At 41.6% G+C, this 22,107-nt stretch overlaps 1 pseudogene; it reads right to left on the reverse strand.

Annotated features, from left to right (window-relative positions):
• On the reverse strand, positions 1-725 carry LOC122890380 (annotated as a pseudogene).
• Between the last annotated feature and the right edge of the window lie 21,382 nt (positions 726-22,107).

Raw genomic sequence — 22,107 nt, forward strand, 5'->3', positions numbered from 1 at the left:
TTAGGTCAGATCCATAACTGACACTTTGGGGGCAGGGACACAGAAGATCATGCCAGTGAGCTTCCAGTTCAGCTTGGGGTGAACTTAGCCTTGATTGCACCAGTAGAAGCAGGGATGATGTTCTGGGCATCCTCTTGGCTATCACACCACACTTTTCCAGAGGGACTGTTCATGGTCTTCTGGGTGGCAGTTATGGCATAGACTGTGGTCACAAGTCCCTCCACAATGCCTAAGTTGTCATGGATGACTTTGACCAGAAGACTAAGCAGTTGGTGGTGTAGGAGGCATTGCTGACTATCTTGAGGGAGTTGTCATACTTCTCATGGTTCATGCCCATCACGAACATGGGAATATCAGCAGAAGGTCAGAGATGATGACTTCTTGATTCCACCTTCAAGTAAGCCCTACACGTCTCCATGGTGGTGAAGACCCCAGAGGACTCCACAATATACTCAGCATTAGCATCACTCCCTTTGGTGTTGGTGGGGTCTTGTTCCTGGAAGATGGAGATGGGCTTTCCATGGATGGAGATGGGCTTTCCATTGTTGACAAATTTCCTGACAATACTACTGAATTTGCTGTGGGTGGAATCCTACCAACACAGGTAGATCATGTAGTTTGGGTCAATGAAGGGGTCACTGATCGTGTCAATATCAGTTTGCCAGGGTTAAAAGCAGCCCTGGTGACCTAATATGGCCAAATCTGTTTACTCGGACCTTCACCATTGTGTATCGGGGGATGTGGCTGGCACTACACCAGAAGTGGCTGTCTGCCACATGGGGAGAAGCAGAGAGCCCCTTCATTCTTCTGTTAATGGACATTTGTGTTGGGTATAATAGGAGTGTAATTGTTGTGTCTTAGGGTATGTACATGTTATAGTAAATACTTCTAAAGAATTTTCCAAAGTGGTTGTACCAATTCACATGCCCACCAACAGTGTGTAAGAATTCTAGTTCCTCCATATCTACCCTTGACAACACTTAATATTGTTAGTTAAAATTTTTTTAGGTATTCTGGTGGGTATAGTGGGTTGTTTCTCTATATCTATTTTATTGAATCCAACAATTTTTGATGTTATTTTTATTTCCATTCATTTAAGGGTATTTTCTAATCTCCATGTGTATTGCAACTATCTATTCCATTCTACGATTTGCCTTTTTTCTTTATTAATGGTATTTTGTTGTTGTTGGCTAGAAGCTTGATATTTTTTTTTTTAAAGATTTTATTTATTTATTTGACAGAGAGAGATCACAAGTAGGCAGAGAGGCAGGCAGAGAGAGAGAGAGAGAGGAGGAAGCAGGCTCCCTGCTGAGCAGAGAGCCCGATGCAGGACTCGATCCCAGGACCCTGAGATCATGACCTGAGCCGAAGGCAGTGGCTTAATCCACTGAGCCACCCAGGCGCCCGAAGCTTGATATTTTAATGTAGGTTTTTTTTTTTACATTGACTTATGGGTCAATTAGAAAATTATATTCTTTAATTTCTAAACATCTAGAGATTTTATAGTTATCTCTCTGTTTTGGATCTCTTGTTTGATTTCAGTGTTATCAGAGAATATACTCTGAATGATGTCTATCCTTCAAAATATACTCTAAGACCATGTTAAAATCTCCAACCATACTTGTAAATATCTATGATCTGTCAGTTTTTGTTTTATATATTTTGCTTTATATATTTTGAAGCTATGTTGTTATGTGTGCACAAATTTTTTTAAAAAGATTTTATTTTTTTATTTGACAGACAGAGATTACAAGTAGGCAGAGAGGCAAGCAGAGAGAGAGAGGAGGAAGCAGGCTCCCTGCTCAGCAGAGAGCCTGATATGGGGCTCGATCCCAGGACCCCGGGCATCAGGGCCTGAGCTGAAGGCAGAGGCTTTAACCCATTGAGCCACCCAGGTGCCCCATGTGTGCACACATTTAATACTGCTATATTTTTCTCTTGAACTAACCACTTTATTATTAGGAAATGTAAATTAATAAAATTGCTTGCCTTAAAGTTTATTTTGTCTGATAATTGTCTAGATACAACATTTTTCTTTTGAATAATCTCTGCTTGGTGTATCTTTTTCCATCCATCCTTTTAGTGTTAGCATTTTCCAGTTATCTGCTACTATATAACAAAACGCCCCCAAACAGTGGCATAAACCAACAACTCAGAGGTGTTATGGGTCAGGAATTTGCACAGAGCTTAGCAGAGGTGCCTTATCTCTGTTCTACAATGTCTGGAATTGTGATTGGAAAGACTTAAATGGTTGGGAGCTAGAGTCATCTGGAGATTTTTCTCTCTCTCTCACACACACACACACGCACACACACATCTTGTACTTGGACCAGGCTAACTGGAGACTGAGCTCAGCTAGGAGTGTTGATGGAGTGTCTATCCATGCCCCTTCTATGTAGCTCAGGCTTTTTTATAGCACGTAAGGCTCAGGGTAGTCAGGCTCTTACAAAGAGGCTCAGAGCTCCAAGAGCAAATGCTTCATCAAACAAGGCATAAGTTGCCCAGCCTTTATGACCTGCCCTTGAAAAAAAGTATTACTTCTGCCATATACTATTGGCTGAAGGAATCAAAAACCTGTTCAAATCAGGGAGGGGAGTTAAACCCCCACCTTTAATGAGGAGAATCAAAGGATCTGTGGCTATGTTTTAAACCTTCCACATAGCTTTTCATTCTGTAATCTTATGTTTAAGATGTATTGCTGTACAGGAATACCTCATTTCATTACTTTTCACTTTATTGCACTTTGCAGATATTACATTTTTTATAGATTGAAGGTTCGTGGCAACCCTGTGATGAGCAAGCCTATCAGTGACATTTTTTTCCAACAGCATTTGCTCACTTTGTGTTTTGTGTCACATTTTGGTAATTCTCAAAATATTTTAAACTTTATCATTATCATTATATATTTTTTGACCCTGATGGTTAGCATTTTTTGCAATAAAGCATTTTTTAAAATTATGCACTTAAAAAAAATTATTTATTTATTTGACAGCGAAAGATATCACAAGTAGGCAGAGAGACAGAGAAGGAAGCAGGCTCCCTGCTGAGCAGAGAGCCCGATGCGGGGCTCGATCCCAAGACCCTGGGATCATGACCAGAGCCGAAGGCAGAGGCTTAACCCACTAAGCCACCTAGGTGCCCCCAAATTATGCACTTTTTAAAAAAGATAATGCTATTGTATATTTAATAGACTACAGCATAGTGTAGACAACTTTTATATGTACTGGGAAAGCCAAAAATTCATCTGACTTGTTTTATTGCAATATTTGCTTTATTGTGATGGTCTGGAACCAAATCCTCAATGTCTCTGAGGTATGCCTGTAACATACAGTTGGATTTTTTTTATTTTTATCCATTCTCACAATCCTTGTCTTCTAATTGGGGAATTTGGTCCATTTATATTTAAAGTAACTACTGGCAGCAAGGTTTAAACCTATCATTTTACTATTTACCTTGTATTTGTTCCATTGTTTGTTAATTTTGTTCTCTTTTCTTTCCTTTGGCTTAATGAGGTATTTAAAAAAAATCATTTCCCTACCCTATTAGATTGTTATTTGTACATTCTTTTATTATTCATTAGTGATTACCCCAGAGATTGCATCATGTATGATTGTTTTGTTATAACCTATCTTAAATGAACGCGTCTATCACTTCTATCACTTCCTGGACAGTGCAATAACCTTATAACACTTTATTGTTTATTTTATTATTTTTAAAAGATTTTATTTACTTATTTGGCAGAGAGAGACACAGCAAGGGAGGGAACACAAGCAGGGGGACTGGGAGAGGGAGAAGCAGGCTTCCTGCCAAGGAGGGAGCCCGATGTGGGCCTTGATGCAGGGCTTGATTCCCAGGACCCTGGGATCATGACCTGAGCCAAAGGCAGATGCTTAATGACTGAGCCACCCAGGCACCCCAACGTTATAACACTTTAACTCTATTTACTCTCCTTTTTTTTGTGGTATTGTTAACACATATTTAATTCCCCATATACTTTGAGCTCCACAGATATTAGTATTATTGTTTTATACAGTAAATATTAATTTAGATTTATTCATAATTTTTTTTCTAAGATTTTATTTATTTATTTGACAGAGAGAGATCACAGTAGACAGAGAGGCAGGCAGAGAGGCAGGCAGAGAGAGAGGGAAGCAGGCTCCCTGCTGAGCAGAGAGCCAGATGTGGGACTCGATCCCAGGACCCTGAGATCATGACCCGAGCCGAAGGCAGCGGCTTAACCCACTGAGCCACCCAGGCGCCCCATAGATTTATTCATAAATTTTACCAAAAGTTGCTGTTCTCTCTTCTTGCGTTACTGTGTTTCCATCTGGAAGCATTTATCTTCTGCCTGAAAAAATCATTTTAGTGTTTCTTCTAATGCAGATATGCTAATGATAAATTCTCTCAGTTTTTGTTTATCTAAAAATTTTTTATTTTGTCCTTTATTATGTCCTCACATGTGAAAGATATTTACACGGAGTATAGAGTTTTAGGTTAGCAATTGCTTTCTTGCAGTACTTTAAACATTTCCTTTAACTGTCTTATCGTTTCCATTTTTTCTATTGCTTAGTTGTCAGTTTATTTTTGTTCTTTAAAAAAAAATATGTGTCCTTTCCCCCTCCCTGGCTACTTTTAAGATTTTTCTCTTTAGCTTTGGTTTTTAGCAGTATTTCTGTGACTATCTAAACATGTTTTCTTTGTATTAATCTTGCTTCGGTTTTGTAGAAGTTCTTTATTCTGTGGCTTGATATTTTCATCATTTTTTGAAAATTCTCAGCCAGTATTTCTTTGAAAACTGCTTCTATCCCATTATCTCTCTCCTCTCCAGCTGGGACTCCAGTGATAAATATACTGGATGTATTTACCATGTGCTTAGACCTCTTATGTTCTCCCCTCACCCCTCATTTTTCATTCCTTTTCCTCTATGCTTTATTATCCTCTCTTTGGCAATATCTAATCTGCTCTTGAGCCCCTCTGTTAATTCTTAATTTCAATAATTTTATTGTTTTACTTCTAGGGTTTCCATTTGACTCTTCCCTTAACAGATTCAGTTCTTTGGTAAAATTTGCTATCTTTTCCTTTATTTTCTTGAATATATCAATCATAGTTTCTTTAAAGTCACTATCTGGTAACTCTAATCAATATGGGTCACTCTTTTTTCTGTTATTTGTTTTTTCCCCTCTGGATTTTGAGTCACTTGACCCTATTTCTTGGCATTCTCGGTAATTATATTTCTAAGGTTCATCCATATTGTTGCAAGTAGCTGTAATTCATGTATTTTTACTAATTTATAATATTATAGTGTGACTTGACCACAGAATTGACCATTGTCTTGTTGATGGTCATGTGCTTAGTAGAGTAATTAAAAAATATCACTCATTCTAAGCTTCTTGAAATATTTTAAATTAATTTTAATTTATTTAAAATTAATTTAAAATAATTAATTCTGTAGTTACTTTGAATCTTAGAGAGCAAGCCAGTACAATGTGTTTGGGCCACACTGGCAATGGACTCTTTCAATGATGCAAGTACTAGAATGTGCTGTGAATATGATTTTTCTATTATGGTCTTACTCTGTATCCTCAAAGAAGTCCATTAACTTTTCAAAGCTGTTTGTTTGCAGTTGCTTTGGCCATGTGGGTGGATAATTGGCTCCACAATGGGGACACAAAAATCTGGAGCTGGAATGGATCAGTTCATTCTCAGTGGAGTGAAATGGAGGGAGCATGATAAGACCAGATTTATTTAGTCATTCTCTTGAAGAAGTCATGAAGAGAATTGGAATAAAAACTCAGGAAGCTGGTGCTTGTTCATGATTCTAGTCTCATGGGAAAACGTTCCAGCTCCAAAACACATGTTCATCATCTGAAGTCCTTGAGATAATTATTCAGAGTGTCTGGATGCCCCTGGGTGTTTTGTTGGTGCATGGGCATATATAGTGGAAGCAGTGTGAGGGAATGGAAAGAATATAAACTGCATTCACACTGACTTAGGTTTGAATCTTGGCTTTGACACCTATTAGATTTTTACAAAAATGTCTATTTAACCTCTTCATCTTCAATTTTCTCATCTGTAAGGTGGACAGGCAGGACATGCTAGTACCTTCCTAACTGGATTCTAGGGAAGATTACATGCCAACTTGTATGAAAGATGTCCAGCATAATATCTGGTGATATCGGGTGTTCAATCAAAGATAGCTTTGTGGGCACCTGGGTGGCTCAGTGGGTTAAGCCTTTGCCTTTGGCCCAGGTCATGATCTCAGGGTCCTGGGATCCAGTCCCGCATCAGGCTCTCTGCTCGGCAGGGAGCCTGCTTCCTCCCCTCTCTCTCTTTGCCTACCTCTCTGCCTACTTGTGATTTCTGTCAAATAAATAAATAAAATCTTAAAAAAAAAAGATAGCTTTGTGTCATTGGCATCACTGTCATCCTCATTATTATTACCACCACCATAATGAGGAAAGCTTTGGAAATGAGCATGGCTCTGGGCCTCACAGGAAGTCCTAACATCTTTGCTGTTATGCTCTTCAGTGTGGCAAGTTTGTGCCCCTGTATAAGTTCCTAAGTTATTGCTATTTTCCAGGCAATGGCCATTACATCGGACCTTTTCTTCAAAGAGGGAAGGAGAAATGTTCTAACTAATTAGAAATGGGGTAGTTGGATTTAGGACAAGACCTACTATAATGATTAGTCAAAAGTCTATGGAGTGACAATCAATTTGAAGGGAAGACAGGTTATATAGCAATCTGCACCAGGGAATCCACACGTAGCAAAAGATTTTTATCAGTGCTACAGGGCTTAAAGCTGTCACTGAATTCAGCTGACTTTTAAATACACTGACAGTTGATGTACACATAGGCTAAGAAGAGAACAAGTTTAGGAGCCAATCAGATCCTGGGGAGATAAGCTAATGATGTGCCATCAGCTTGGTTTTGTGTTCCAGTTGAAGTTAGAGGTCCACAGAGCAAGGTCTGATCAATCAGATTTTAACATAGTTTTTGTTCATTTGTTGGGTTGTTTATTTATGAAACATTATTTATGAATATCTCCCATGGGCCCAGAACACTATGTGAGGTGCTCTGGGGGATATAGAAAGGTGTCTGTCTGTCTATGTATCTATCTATCATCATCTATTTATCATTTATGTATCTATCTATGTACCTATGTATTCTGCTGCAAAGGAGCTTTGAGTTTGGCGAGTTCCTTTATATGGTTTATATATGTGGAGGTAGCATTAAAACACAGATTAAAGTGGTGAGGTCACAAGGTCATAAGAGATGTGCCAGTTAATTTCAGGGAGTTCAGAAGAGGAAGAGAACACTACCAGTAGGTAGATGGTGTAAATCCTCCTGGCTATTCCTGCTGCTCCAATCTCTAACTTCTCCATGTCATTGCCACCCTAAAATTCTAAAACACTACTTTCAGTCTGTTCAGCTTTTTCTCAAAACCCTTAAATGATTTTCCATTTCCCACTGAACCAATTTCAAAGTTTCTTTCAGATTGTTCTATTATCTCTAGTTCTGCAGATGTAATTTCTTCCCTCTTTTTTGGGATGGGTTTGGCAGTGTGGGGTTTGCTTGCTCTGTTTTTGGCCTTCCTCATATATTCTGTGATTTTGGTCTGAGTGCATCTTTCCTTGGGGATGTTGTTGGTGAGAATTTTTTTCCTTTTGGTGTCTTGGGTTGTGTGATCATCCTGTGCTTGCCTCTGCAAGCACTGTACTGAGCTATGAATGAATTAGGGTTTTTACCTCAGGAAGCAAAGGCTTCCACACATGGCCTTGGAACTATATTCTAAGCTGATAAACATTCTAATTTCTGGTTATGGCTAGCCTAAGCTTAATGGTTCCTGGTTTCATGTACAGAGCCAAGCTCATGCCAGTGAGTTTATGGGGCCTTTGATCTTGACTTAACATCAAGATCCCAGCCCCCATGGCTAGTGCTTTATTGAAGTGCTTCAAGTTTTATGTGGATCACTTTCTAAATCTGTATCTTTAGCCCTAACTTGACCCTTGACCAAACTCCAGAGCTATAGGCTCCTATACCCAACTGCCCACTTGTCAACTCTATTTGGTTACCTTATGGCCATGTTAACCTCATATTTAACATGGTCAAAACAGGACTATGGATTTGTTAATATACATATATGTTAAACACATCACTGTGGGATATATATGAATAAATACGTATTAAATGCCTGTTATATACAGTCACTTTAGTGGCTGTTATCTCGTTTATGTCATTGTCTGTATGCTTTATAGGTAAATGTATGACACAACATAAATATATATATATATAGAGAGAGCATAGTTATCTTGATAACCGAGATATGCTTTGCAACATTCTCAAGATTTATAAGTATATGCTTTTTAGATAACAGCAGTCCTACCACTAAGTGCCTCCCTTTTCATGAGTGCACAGTTCTGCTTTTCTTACTGGGATGGGGAGTAGCTCTCAGGTTTCCTTCCTGCTTGAGTTTGAAACAGTGTGGTCCACCCACTAACTATGTACATCAGGATTGCTGGAGTTCTTGTTAGGAAGATTGCTTTTTGGACTCTCTGAAGCTAAACTTTCTGGGGATAGGGCTCAGAAAAACATACTTTTAACAAGTTCTACTTATTCTTAAGTGCACTGTGGTTTGAGGACCACAGCCCAACTCCCTTTTCTCCTTTGGCAATTCATCTAAAATATTTCTAGAAGAGACTGTTCCAGGGATCCCAGAAAAGAGGCAGCTGAATCACAGCCATTCCTTTCCACACAGAAGATGCAATGGAAGCCAGGGGGACTTGGTTTGGCCACATTTACTGCCAGGTACATCTTGCTGAGTGGTAATATTGGACTCTCCACTTGAACTTGCCAGAACTACAATCACTACTTTAAAAAAGTTCTCAGCACTTTTCATCTTATTGGTCAAAACTCATAAATGTGAGCAGAGGATGACACCTAGATATCATTACGGCTTGACCAACTGTCCTGGTTTGCCTGAGACTGAGAGGTTTGATGGGATCCACGAGTTTTAGTGGATGAGTTGATCACCCTCACAAATATGTCTTCTGGGTCAGTTTATGAGTAGAAACTAAATGCATCAGGAAATAATAGAATTGACAAGTATGGGATGAAATATATTTGGGGATTAGTCAGATTTGTGGTGCAGGATTGAACGGTTCATGATGTTGAAGAATGGGCAGTTTCTCTCAACCTTCAATAAAGGCTTTGTGTCCACCATGTTGTATGGTGTGGGCATGTTTCTTCCAATTCATGTTGAGATTGAGAATAGCGGTGACAACACAGTTGGAGTGAGGAAATTTATTTCTTAGCTCTGAAAGCAGGCTGCCCTTTCTGACCTAACAATGGGTTGTTTGGTGCCTTGTTGTATGTCCCTAAGGTGTTGTGAGAGCAAATAAAGTGAACAGTTTGTTAGGGGGAGGGGGACGTGGTGGGTATCGCTTCCCATTCTCTGATCAGAAGTTGTGATCAGAACTGGTGGCTGCTGTCTCTGCTGTTCCTTTTAACATGCTCTCCAGTTTAGATGACTTACCATTAAGCAAGGAGATCAGTGCCCAGTGTCTACATACTTTTAAAGATTTTTGAAATGATGAGAAAAAATTTTTTAGTTGAAGAAAATGTTTTTATATATAATATAAATACATTGGTTTTTATAGCAATGTAGTCATAATATATAATTTTAATAGAAACATCCAAATATTCATTTTACTATATTAACATATATAATTAACATATTAATATAATATCAATATATAACAATACATAACAATATATTAATATATAATAATCAAGACTTTAATTTTATAGCAATGTAGCAATAAAATATAACTTTAAATTATATAAAATAATTTATATATTCTATATTATATTATTAATAATTATAAACATATTTATAACTATACAATATAATATGTTTAAAATTATAATCATTATATATTATATTTATGACAAATATAATTTATATTTATAATATATAAATATTATTATAGAATATATCGTATATTTAAAATTATAATTCTAAAATAATTGCTAATTATATTAATGATATAATATACTATTATATAAAATTCATAAAATAAAAAATTTAAACTATTAAATACTAAAATGTACATTTAAATGTTTTTTTAAAAATATTTTATTTATTTATTTGACAGAGAGAGAGATCACAAGTAGGCAGAGAGGCAGGCGGGGGGGAGGGGGAAGCAGGCTCCCTGCTGAGCATAGAGCCTGTTGCGGGGCTCAATCCCAGGATCCTGAGATCATGACCTGAGCTGAAGGCAGACGCTTAACCACTGAGCCACCCAGGCCCCCCTAACTTTTTTTCAATAGAGGAAAGGGCCCATGAAGGCAAAGCATGTGGGTTCCACAAAAGCCATAATGTGGCCCTACTTCTCAGGGTGGCAGCTATTTGCCACTGTCTCCTGGGCAAAGGAAAAAGCCTTGGGAGTCACCAACCTCTGAAATGGGGCTGGACTGAGGGGAGATCCTTGGAGGGAGTGTCCAGATGTGGATCTGTGGGAGAAGAACAGGTGAGTGTGGGGGACACAAGACATGGGAACTGTCTAGAAAATGAAGGGTTTACGGAGGGGAATGCTGGTTGGATTCACTTCTAGATGAACTAGACGAGGGAAGTGAGTTCTGGGTGGAGGTTCCATGATGCGGTTTCCCAGTGCACTGTGGCAGGCATTCACCAGTATCCCCCATTCTCCTCCTCCTTCGACAGTAATCCCCTATGCTGCACTGGATTGTATGCTCCAGAAAGAGACGTCCCAGTCCTAACTCCTAGTGCCTGTGAATGTGCCCCTATTTGCAAATAGCATCTTAGCAGTATGATCTCACATTAAGATAACTGGTGTCTCTATACACCGGAAAGGAAAGGAAGGTTTGCATCCTGAAACACAAAGGCTGTGTGACCGTGGTGTCAGAAATTGGAGAGACACAGTCAAAGGCAAGAACACTAAGGGTTGTCAGCTGCCACCAGAAGCTGGGGGAGCAGGATGGGGGTGTTTCTCCCTCAGAACCTCCAGAACCAGTTCTGCCAACATCTGGATTTTGGACTTCTGGCTTCTTGAACCATAAAAGAATAAATCTCTGTTTATATCACTTCTTGAACCATAAAAGAATAAATCTCTGTTTATATCACTCAGTTTGTGGTACTGTATGATGGCAGCCCTAGGAAACCAATATATCCCCAAATTGTGCTACCCACATGGCCACTCACAGTAAGACTACAACTCCCAGCCTCCCTTGCAGCTAGGTGTTACTGTTCCTTATGACTTGGTTCTAGTCATTGGGATGTGAACTCCAGTAAGGTGCACAGCACAGCTTTCTAGCTGTACCTTTAAACACCAGGGAAATCTGGTGTCTTGCCTTGTTCTTTTCCTTTTCTTCTGGCTGGAATGTACTCAGAATGGAAGAGCCACAGTAGTCAGCTAAAATTACAAAATGGAAACTACATGTTGAGTCTGTGAGGACCATGTGCTTGAAGGACCTGGAGTCCTGATATGACGGCTCTGCCTTACTGTCCCGGATTATTTACACTTCACTCCTTAGGTGTGGAGGAAATGAGCTATCATGTGTGAGCCACCATTAGTTTGACTTTTACTATAGCCGTTGAATGTTTTCTCTGAGGAATACAGTTCTCTCTACTCCAGAGTCCTTCTTTATCGCTGCCCCTGTCAGATACCAATATTTGAAAAGGACATCTGGCCTTATCGTCAATAGGACCAATGTTTTGAGGTTTTCTTTTTTTTTTCCTTCCTTCCTTCCTGATGATGGGAACAGATTGCATTTAGTTGCTTCTCCCAACCCCCAGACATAGCTCCTCCATCCACTGGGACACATGTATGCGTGGGTCGGGCCAGGAGGAAGATTGTTGCCAGGATAAATCTCCTTATGGGGCTTGAATATGCAGCCTTGACCTCATCATCGGGGGCTGGCTTTCCCTCAGCAGATTCCTAGCCAGATTTGGGGGCTCTGGCACCCCCTAATCCTGGTTCTTATCAGAACCTGGCCAGGCAGGGGAATAAGGTGACCCTTTGCTGCTTCCAGTAACCAGGTCTTTTTTCCTGGGAGCAGAAATGCCCGTTACCATGCTAATCTTGGTGTGTCTGTTTGGGTTTCTTAAGAATGGTTCCTTTCTACTTCTGCATGGGAAGTGCTGGCGAAGCTTCTCAGGGTAAGACCTGTGCCATGTGTGCGTGCACATACGGTGGTGAACAGCAGATGCGTTCACCCTTTCTTCAGTGCTTTCTTTATGGCAATGGCACTCTTTTATTCCCAAAACAATCCTGAAAGGTAAGAATTATTCTCCGTATCTTACCCATGCCTAAGCCGGTACACGCATAGCCTGAGCACCTGCGAGCAGCAGAGTTCAAACCTAGTTTCTACTTTTGCTTTCGATGAACTTTTCCATATAAACGAATCACACCATTTGTTATGACTGTAAAGCACAATGGGAGAGTAGAAATTCTGTCAGCGTTTGCCTCATCTGATTATGGAACTGGCCACTCTGGAAATACAAGCAGAAGAATTACCTTTGGGGACCTGTGTTACTTTGGTTTTCCTTTGTACAGTTTACTTCTGCCTCCTTGCTCTTCCTCATCTTCTTGCACACTTAAGAGTGACAAGAGCAACCACGCACCCCTGGTTATGTTAGAGAAGGTGGATTTCCAGACTGATGAAACTGGTGCAAGTTTTTGTCTCAACCCATTGACTGTGTTTATCATTTGTTTCCTTGTTTTCCAGTATGTCCGTTCTTTCATTAATAGCGCTGATTTTGAAACATTCTAGACTTTTATTTTTTAATTAATTAATTAATTAGTTAATTAAAAAATAATATCCATCAGTTGTTAATTAGATTTCTGGAGCTTCCTGCTGGAAAGGGTCTGAGACCAGACCCAGGCTAGGAGAGGAAAGAGTGTCTTGATCCACTCTTTTCTTTTTTTTTTTTTTTAAAGATTTTATTTATTTATTTGCTACAGAGAGAGAGAGAGCATAAGCAAGGGGAGCAGCCGGCAGAGGGAGAGGGAGAGGGAGAGGGAGAAACAGGCTCCCCACTGAGCTGGAATCGATCCTAGGACTCCAGGATAAAGACCTGAGCCGAAGGCAGATGCTTAAACAACTGAGCCACCCAGGCATCCCTCTAGGCTCTTTTTATCAGGAAAAATCGTATTTGCATTAGCATGAATTTCATTACACAAAAACTTGCATTTGCATGTGGACCAAGTAAAAAAGGAATTTTTTTTTTAGTAGCATTAATTTTCAAGTTAAAAATTAACAAAGAATAGTATTGGAGTGTACTGTCATCTTCTTGTTTCCCTATAATTAAAAACATGTAATATAATTGTGATGAAATTTTGGATTTTATGTCATATAAGCACATGAGTGTGTTTGTGTAGATGGGTTTATCTGTGGGCTCCCACATACATACCCACATTTACACACATTCACCTTCGGCTCCCCTCTTTTCCTCTGACCACTTTATGGTGCAGACTCCTCTCTTCTTCCTTCTTCAGGTTGCTCATTGGCAGTGGGAGAGTGAGGAGAAGCACTATCCCTCTCTCTGGGGCTGACCTCACTTTGCACCAGTGTTTTGATGTCCCAAGGGGAGCTTGAGAATGTTGCCCTTCAAGTTCCCATTGAATGAAGAGGAACTCTGACTCCGCCATTGTCTTCTTGATGCCTCAGGACATGGCAGCCCTCAAAGCCTGTAGTTCTTCCTTCTGGGTATCATTAGGTACTAGAGGGGACAATTTGATCTTTTTTATTTTGCCTCCCTCACCCTGGCAACCCCTCCCTGCTCACGGTCAGAATTTTAGAACAAAGTGAATAAAGCTCTTTGGGAAATATATTATGTGTTGGGAAGAATGACTAACACTTTTTTTTTAAAAAACAGAGTTATGGAGGCACAATTTACATACCATAAAATTTATCCATTTTTAAGCGTATAGTTGAATGAGTTCAGCAAACTTATATGGTTGTACAACCATCCCTATGCTCAGTTTTAGAACATTTTCATCACACGAAGTCTCCTGGTGCCCAGCTAAAGTCAGCCTCCTCAGTTACCTGCAGTCCCAGTCATCCACTGATTTACTTTGTTTCTACAGATTTTTCCTCATTAGAAATATCATGTAAATGGGATCACCTAACGTTTACTCTGGCTTCTTTAATTTAGCCTAATTTTTTTGAGATTCACCCATATTGTTTCAGGTAACAGTGCTTTGTTCCTTTTCATTGCTGAATAGAACTATTCCATTTTACAGCTATACTACATGACATTTATCCTTTCGTTGGTTGATGGCTGGTTGGTACATGAGTATACCAATGTCTGTTCGAGTCCTTGCTTTCACTTGTTTTGGGTATATACTTAGAAGTGGAAATGCTGGATCACATATAATTATGAGTTTAATTTTTTTGAGGAATTGCCATACCATTTTCTGTAGCAGTGCACCATTTTACATTACCACCAGCAATGCACAGAGGTTCCAGTTTCCCTCTGTCCATGCCAACACTTGCTATTTTCTGTTTTTTAAAAAACTTGTATTTTATAATAGCCATCAAAGGGGTGTACAGCAGTATTTCATTGTGTTTGATTTGCTGATTAGTGATGTTGGGCATCTTTTCATGTGCTTATTGACCATTTGTAGGTCTTCTTTGGAGAAATGACTATTCAAGTCCTTTGCCCAGTTTTGAATTGGGTTTGTTGTTTGTTGAGTTGTAGGAGCTCTTTCTATATATTCTGAATATCAATCTCTTATCAAATGTATGATTTGGTAATATTTTCTCCCATTCTGTAAGTTCTCTCTTCACTCTGTCGATAGTGTGTATTGATGCACAAAAGTTTTAATTATGAATGAATTAAATTTATCTATTTTTCCTTTTGTTGCTTGTGTTTTTGGTGCCATAGCCAAGGAAATGTTGCCAGATCCAATGCCATGAAGATTTCCCTCTGTATTTTCTTCTAAGAGTTTTATAGATTTAGCCCTTTTGTTTAGGTTGTTGATCTATTCTGAGTTAATTTTTGTATATAGCATAAGGTCTAACTGCATTAATTTGCATATGGATATCCAGATTTGCCATCAACGTTTGGTGGATTGTTGAATGGTTTTGGCATCTTTGTCAAAAATCATTGACTGTATATGGTAGGGTTTATTTCTGGACTCTGCATCCTGTTCTATTGGTCTGTATATCTACTTTTATGTTAGTGCCACCCTGTTTTGATTGCCATAGCTTTGTAGTATGTGACAAAATCAGAATGTGTGAGAGACCTCCTCCAACATTGTTCTTCTTTTTCAAAATTTTTTGGTTATTTTGGGTCCTCTGAGGTGCCATATGAATTTTAGGATAGATTTTTCTATTCCACCAAAAACATTGTTGGGATTTTGATAGAGATTGTGCTGAATCTGTAGAACACTTTGAGCAGTATTGTTATCTTATTATGTGTTCTAGTCCACGAACAGGGATGTCTTTATATTTTTGTGTCTTCTTTTTTTTTAATTAAAAATTTTTTAAAAGTAATCTCTACACTCAACATGGGACTTGAACGCACAACCCTGAGATCAAGAGTTGCATGCTCTACTGAGTCAGCCAGCCAGGTGCCCCTATATTTTCTTTAAGAATGTTCTATAGCTTTCAGTATATAAGTCCTTTGCCTCCTTGGTTAAATTTATTCCTAAGTATTTTACTCTTTTCAATGTTATTGTAAACAAAATTGTTTTCTTAGTTTCTTATTTGGATTGTTCATTGTTAGTGTATGGATGTGCAACCGAGTTTTTTGTTCACCTTGTAATTTTAAGGTCTTGATCCACTATCATTTGACATCTAAAATTTCTTTTGAGAAGTCAGATGCATTCTGATTCCCATTTCTTTATATGCACTTGCTCCCTTCACTTCCCACCCTGACCCATGGAATTTTTATGGATTATTTCTGTATCTTGGATGTTCTGAAATTTCACAATGGTGTTCCTTGATGTGGATCTCCCTGCTCCCCCATTCACTACGCTAGTCACTCAGAGTATCCTCATGTCCTTTGGTTCTGGGAAATTTTATTTAATTTTTCCACGAATAATTTTCTTCCTATAAATGTTTCTCTTTTATATTTATTAAATTCTTATTATTTGGATTTTCATCTAGATATTCATATGTTTTCCATCTCTCTTTTGTACTCTATTGTCGTTTAGTTTTAATTTATAGGAGATTTCCTTAACTTTTAAATTTAGTTCTTTTGAATAATGTTATTTTGGTTCTCAATTTTAATTTCCAAGAATTCTTTCTTATTTTCAAGCGGGGCCTTTTGAATAGCATTTTACCTTTGCTTTACGGTTGAAAAATCATCTCTCTTGAGGATATTATTGTTTGGTCTACTTTTTTTCCCAGATTCTTTCACTCATGTCTGTGTTTGATTGTATCTTCTTTGAGAAGGATTTCCTTAAGGCTCTGATGATCCTTGACTCTGTTCACACTTAAGTGGAGACTGTTTGTGCGGAGGGGGTGGGACTTCACTGGGGAGGGTGCAGATCAGGTTGCCATGACCTTTTGCAACACATCGCTCCCATGTTGGTATGTGGGGGGGTCTTTTTTTTCCCTACTGGAGAAGTGTCATCCAGTCTCCTGCTTCAGAGTTCTGTTGGTGTGTGTCCGGGTGTCCTTGATGGCTTACCTTGTAGAAACTGCAGCAAAGGGTGGAGGGTCTTTTGTCTCACCAGATAAGAAGTAGACGTTCACCTAATTCCCCTATTTTTACTCTGTCCCTAGCCCCTGTCCTTTGATGAACCCATCTGCCTGAATTCAGACCACTTTGGTGAAACTTTTCTTTTTTTAGAGAAAAAAATCCCGGTTTTCTTGAGTATAGGGAAACTAGATGCTTGACTGCTTGTGCTGGTGAGGACTCATGGGATGTCCATTGGCTCCTAATACAGACTTCCAAGGGCTTCTCTTCTTTCTGCCTTGGTTCTCATATCTATGAAACCCATAGTTTCATGTGAAACTTTCATGTGAAAGTTTGCACATGCCACCTCATTTGGAACATCTTGGCTTCGTATTTCATATCTGGTGAGGCAAGTCTTCTCCCACACTTCTGAATTTACTTGACTCTTCTCAGACATTAATTTTTTTATAGAGATTTTTTTTTAAAAAATCACCAAGTATTTCTATGGAATTGTACAAATCCATGCCTATTTTAGGATAATTTAATTTAGTTTCTCAAATAATCCTGTTGGGATTCTAATTGAATTCCTATTCATTCCTGCATCTCTAGTGCCCTCGTACAGGGCCTGGATCATGTTAGGCTTTCAAAAAACCTCTGTTAAATAGAAATAAACCTCTGATCCCTGTGCCTACGTGCTCCCTATTATACCCTCCGTCTGATTTGTGTTCAGATCACAGAGCCAGCTAGTAGCAGAAGCAGAAGAACTCAGGTGTCATAACTCACCACTCTGTACTTTTTATACCATACTTGTCCCTGTAAAACAATTCTTAGCAGTTTTACACAGTCGGGCATAAGGGCCATGCCAGTGTGAATGGAAGATGATAAAGTCATGGAAGTCAAAGTGTTTTAAAATCCCAAAGAAATATCTCTGCCTGGGTCAATCTGTCCTACTCCTAGAACAAGCTCCCGTGTGGGGGGGCAGGACAGGCAGGTGACACCTCTGGGTCAGACGGGTACAGTTGAGGGAATATTATCAAGCTTATTTATGTTTTCCCATAGGAAGAGCCATATTTCAATGGCATGAATATGAGTGCGAAATTAGGATGGTTTATCTGCCACGTCTGATCCATGTGGAGTTTCAGTAATAAAGTTTATTAGTGCCCCTGATTTAATATGACACATTTCCAGTGCAAATTACTCTGAGATCATCATGTTCATAAAATATGACAGAAATCTTTTAAGTGTGAGCATAAGTTCTGAATTAATTTAATAACCCAGTCTGGAAAAAGGCATGTGGTTTAAAGCATAACATTATGCACTGAGCTCTTACGTTTCTCTTCCACTCCCCCCCATGCCACTTTTGAGAAGCCTTTGTTCATGTCTCAGGTCATCTGGCCTCTTGTCAGATCTCAGGGTTTTACCTTTTCAAGGAGCTTTGAAAAAGGACGTGTTAGTGTGGCCAAAGCAAGAGGGTCCGTTCCTCCCTACGTTGGGGGCTCTTGAGCACAGCTGGTTTTATTTCTTAATAGTTCCTGCCCCCAGGGGGTGGGCAGGGACCAATGTGAAAGCGGTGCTTCGTCTCTATGATTTACGCCCTTAAGTGGGCTGGGAGGTGGGTGGGAGAGTGAGCAGGGCACAGACGTGACACTGGAGAGCCACAGTGGTGGGGAGCATGAACACACTCCCCTGTCTTTCCAGATGGGAAAAAAATCACAGCACCAGGGCTCATGCCCCAACCCTCGAATGCTCATAAAAACACTGCAGGTTGTGAAACATGAGTCATGGTTCTATTTATCTTGTGGCAGGGTACAAAACCGAATGAACAAACATAATTTTCATCAAGATAGAAAATAGTAAGGAAGACAAAGTATGAGCTCTTCGGTGTAACTCAACCAACATTCGGCCTTCCATCTTGTGCACAGACCTGGGACCACCACGCCAAAGAAATCTGGAACCCACCCTCCCGACTTCTGCTCCAATCTTTTAGGGCTTGGGATGGACTCCTGGCTCACCAACGAACTCACTTCTTGGGTGATCCTACCTTTTTGTGGGATTTTAGGGTCCCCCTTTGTCCTGTCCAGATAGGCTGAGACACAGGACCAAAGGCACCCTGAGTCATCCTTAGACATGCCCTGGCATAGTCCTCTTGTTTGTTTCCTACTTTGGCATCCAGATGGTGACTGGAAGGGCCACCTGAGTGCCTGGCGATCAGGCCTCTTTCTGACCGTGGTGCTTCCAGCCCTGAAACAGAGTAACACGCTCTAAGCAGGTTAGCCTCTTAGAGGTGGCTTCCCCGCAGCTCAGAAGAGAGGCCGTCCCGCCACCTGAATTTTGCCCAAGAGGCTCCATGGAAGGTAAATGTTCTTATTTAAGGTTCTCCTCATCACCTGCAGAAATTGCCAACAGCAGGAGTTCTAAGTGGGTTTAGCAAGAGACCGCACATCATTCCTACCGGGGAGAAGCTGGAAGAACGACAATAGCCCCCTTCCACAAGACAGAGATGTTGGACGGACTTCCCTGGCCGAGAAAACCACACTCCACCACCTACGCACCTGAAAGGCCACGGTGCTGAGCCACGGCACTCTCTATGCCTCGGTCCCCTTGAACCTCCTGCTTGGCTGCTTTCTGCCTATTTCCAAAGAGTTCCCTCCTTCAGAGAGTAGTTGAAGTGCCACCTGCCCATAAACGTTTCCCGAGAAAGCAGCCAGCAAGAATGCCTTTCACTGGTCTCCCAGCACAGTTATTAACTTAACATATGGCATTTGGCCCTCGGTGATATTCCAATTAGCTCTTATCCTGTGTGTTGTTTTGTTCTTACTATTTCCTGCCATAAGTCCTGTCTGACCAGCCAGGCTCTAAATGCCAAGCCCCATCGGGGGGCTCGCAGTGCTGGGGAGGGGCTGAATTCACGGGAGATGATCAGGGTCTGGTTGTGGGGGGAGAGTTCTGGCGAGGGAAGTGCCAATCTTCTTGAGAAATGGGGTGTCCCTTCAGTTGGGTAGGGGCTGAGGAGCCTAGAAACAAGGAAGTGCTCTCTTGTGGTTCCCCACGCACGCCTTTGCGCCCTCCACCCTGAGGAGAAACTGACCAGCACACATTCCTTTCTCTTCTCAGGACCCCTGGCCTCCGGGCTTTTCTCCTGGCTTCCTTCTGCAACAGCACTTGGATCCCCCATGTCCTTTGTGTCAAAAACCTAAATCCTGCAAAAATCAGTGCCAGGGCATCTTTTCCCTGATGCCAAAAGCTCCTTGAAGTTGCTCCATAAATATTTTTCATAATTCAATTGAGTGCCAGACTGAGAGCTGGCAGTAGGGTATCATCTCTACCTGGTGGGTGAGGCAGACACAGAAGCAGTGGCAATACCACGTGACAAGCAGGACAGTGGAAATGAGTGCAGGGGGCAGAGGTGGTCCAGAAGAGGGGTAGTGGACTCTTTCTGGAGTCATTGTGGGCGGGGGCTGGTCAGGGAAGACCTCACAAGGAAGTGGCCGATGTTTAGGTTCTGAAGAACAGCCCAGGTTCACCAGGGAGATGGCCAGGTGGGGAGGAAAAAGGTACTCCAGGGGAGGAGGAGGGGGCACGGGGTTGGGAGAGGTATCCTGTGTGGTTCAGGGCTGCCGTAGCATCGGGTATGGGGAGACGTGGTAAGCGAGGGACAGATGAGTCTGGAGAAGCTGGCGGGAACTGGATCACAAGAGGTTTTTATACCAAAAAGCGTGGGGTCTATAATTGTAGGACATAGGGAGGTCTTTGAGGGTTTAAGGAGAATTATGGCAGGAAGGTTGTGGAAAACTATAAGGGAGTAGGGACACACAAGAGAAGAAAGGGAAGAATTTCAAAAAGGAGTCATATGGCAGCAGCAAACATTCAAAGAAGGTCAGGTAACCCGAGGAACCAGGGTCCTGTCCATGGGTGTGACAGTGAGGAGATTCTGGTGTTCTCCAGAGGAGCAGTTTCCATGGACAGATAGGGGTCGAGGCAGCTGGTGGTGGACTGAGGGGTGATTGGGGGGCAACACAGGGAGGGTACCTGGTAAAACCAAATTGAGCTATGGGGTGGTAGCTAGAGACTGCCATGGTGCTGGGAAGGTTTCATGGGCTGGGTCTCTATCTGCTCCTCCTCTGGAGGTCACCTGCTGCGCCCCAGTACCTGTCACAGCATCAGACGCATAAGAGATACTCAGCAATGGTGGGAAGAATGACGAAATGCCCCCCATGCACATTTCCTGGAAGAGGCTCACGGATTCACTCACCGAGGGTTCTTCGCTGTCTAGGGGTGTTCTGGGAAGCCGTTGAAGTCATGAGCTCTGTTCCCAATCACATGCTTTCCTGAAGCATGGAAGGCAGACAGCCAGGGTGTCAACACCTTGGGTCACAAAGCGTAGTGCAAAGCCTAATTTGACTTTCAGGCTGATGTCAACGTTTTGTTACCTTGCTGAGAAGCCCAGCTGGAAGACCACATTAATTCACATTTGCCTGTGCTCCAGCCCTGTGGTCCGGCTCACAGCCTCGGAGCAGACCTTGAGGGAGGCATTTCCGGGATGGAGGAAACCCCCTTCCTGGTATGCAGGAGTCTGGGTGCGCTCTCAGGGCTGCCTGGGAGAAGTTCCTCCAGCTCGCCTTGTAGAGTAAACCCATTCAGAATCAGAGACCCAACCGTGAAAGGAAGAGCCTCCCTCCTTTCTCTCACCGTGAGGTGATGGGGTCGTGATGAGGACAGCATGGTTGTGGGCGCCCCCGCTTAAGGACCGCCCCTTCTCAGAGTTAAGATCATTTTCCATATAGAGGTGGACACGTTCGCTCAGACCAGCATGTGGGGGTACAGGATTCCTGCCAAGCTGGTCTCAGGGAGAGCTCACTGGGCTCAGTGGCCGGGACACCAACCTCGGTCCAGGGACGCGGAAGAGCCCTCCTGAGAAGGCATGCACGTTTCTAGCCCTTGGCTCCCTACCTGTGAACTGTGCGTGGACCTGGGTGACAGGGAAGGAAGTGGAGTAAACACGCGTGCTGTCGCCCACGCCCGCCCCTCTCTCCAGCGTCCCCACCTTGGTTTTGATGGCTGCCCTCCCTCTCCTGTCCCTCAAACACTGTCCTCCTGGCCTTGTCTCTTCTCTCCTGCTTCTCTTCCTGCTCTGTCCTGCCAGCGGCACGGACAGCTTCTTCTTTTGTGTCTCCTGGCCTAGCTTTGTTATTTTTATTCCCATCATGTTTTTATGCATCTGCCTCTATCCCTGAGCTGTGAGTTCCTCCCAGCGAGGCTCTGGGTCCTGTTGAACTCAGCAGCCTCTGCGTCCAGCAGCGCGCCTGGGGCCCAGCAGGCTCGCTGACTAGACGGATGGATTTATAAACATTCCACTGCTACCACTCTTCAAGTTCCATCTCACTTTTTTTTTTTTTAAACTTTGTTTTAGGGGCGCCTGGGTGGCTCAGTGGGTTAAAGCCTCTGCCTTCGGCTCAG

The sequence above is a fragment of the Neovison vison genome, chromosome 11, assembly GCF_020171115.1.
Source record: "Neovison vison isolate M4711 chromosome 11, ASM_NN_V1, whole genome shotgun sequence".
NCBI lineage: Eukaryota > Metazoa > Chordata > Mammalia > Carnivora > Mustelidae > Neogale > Neogale vison.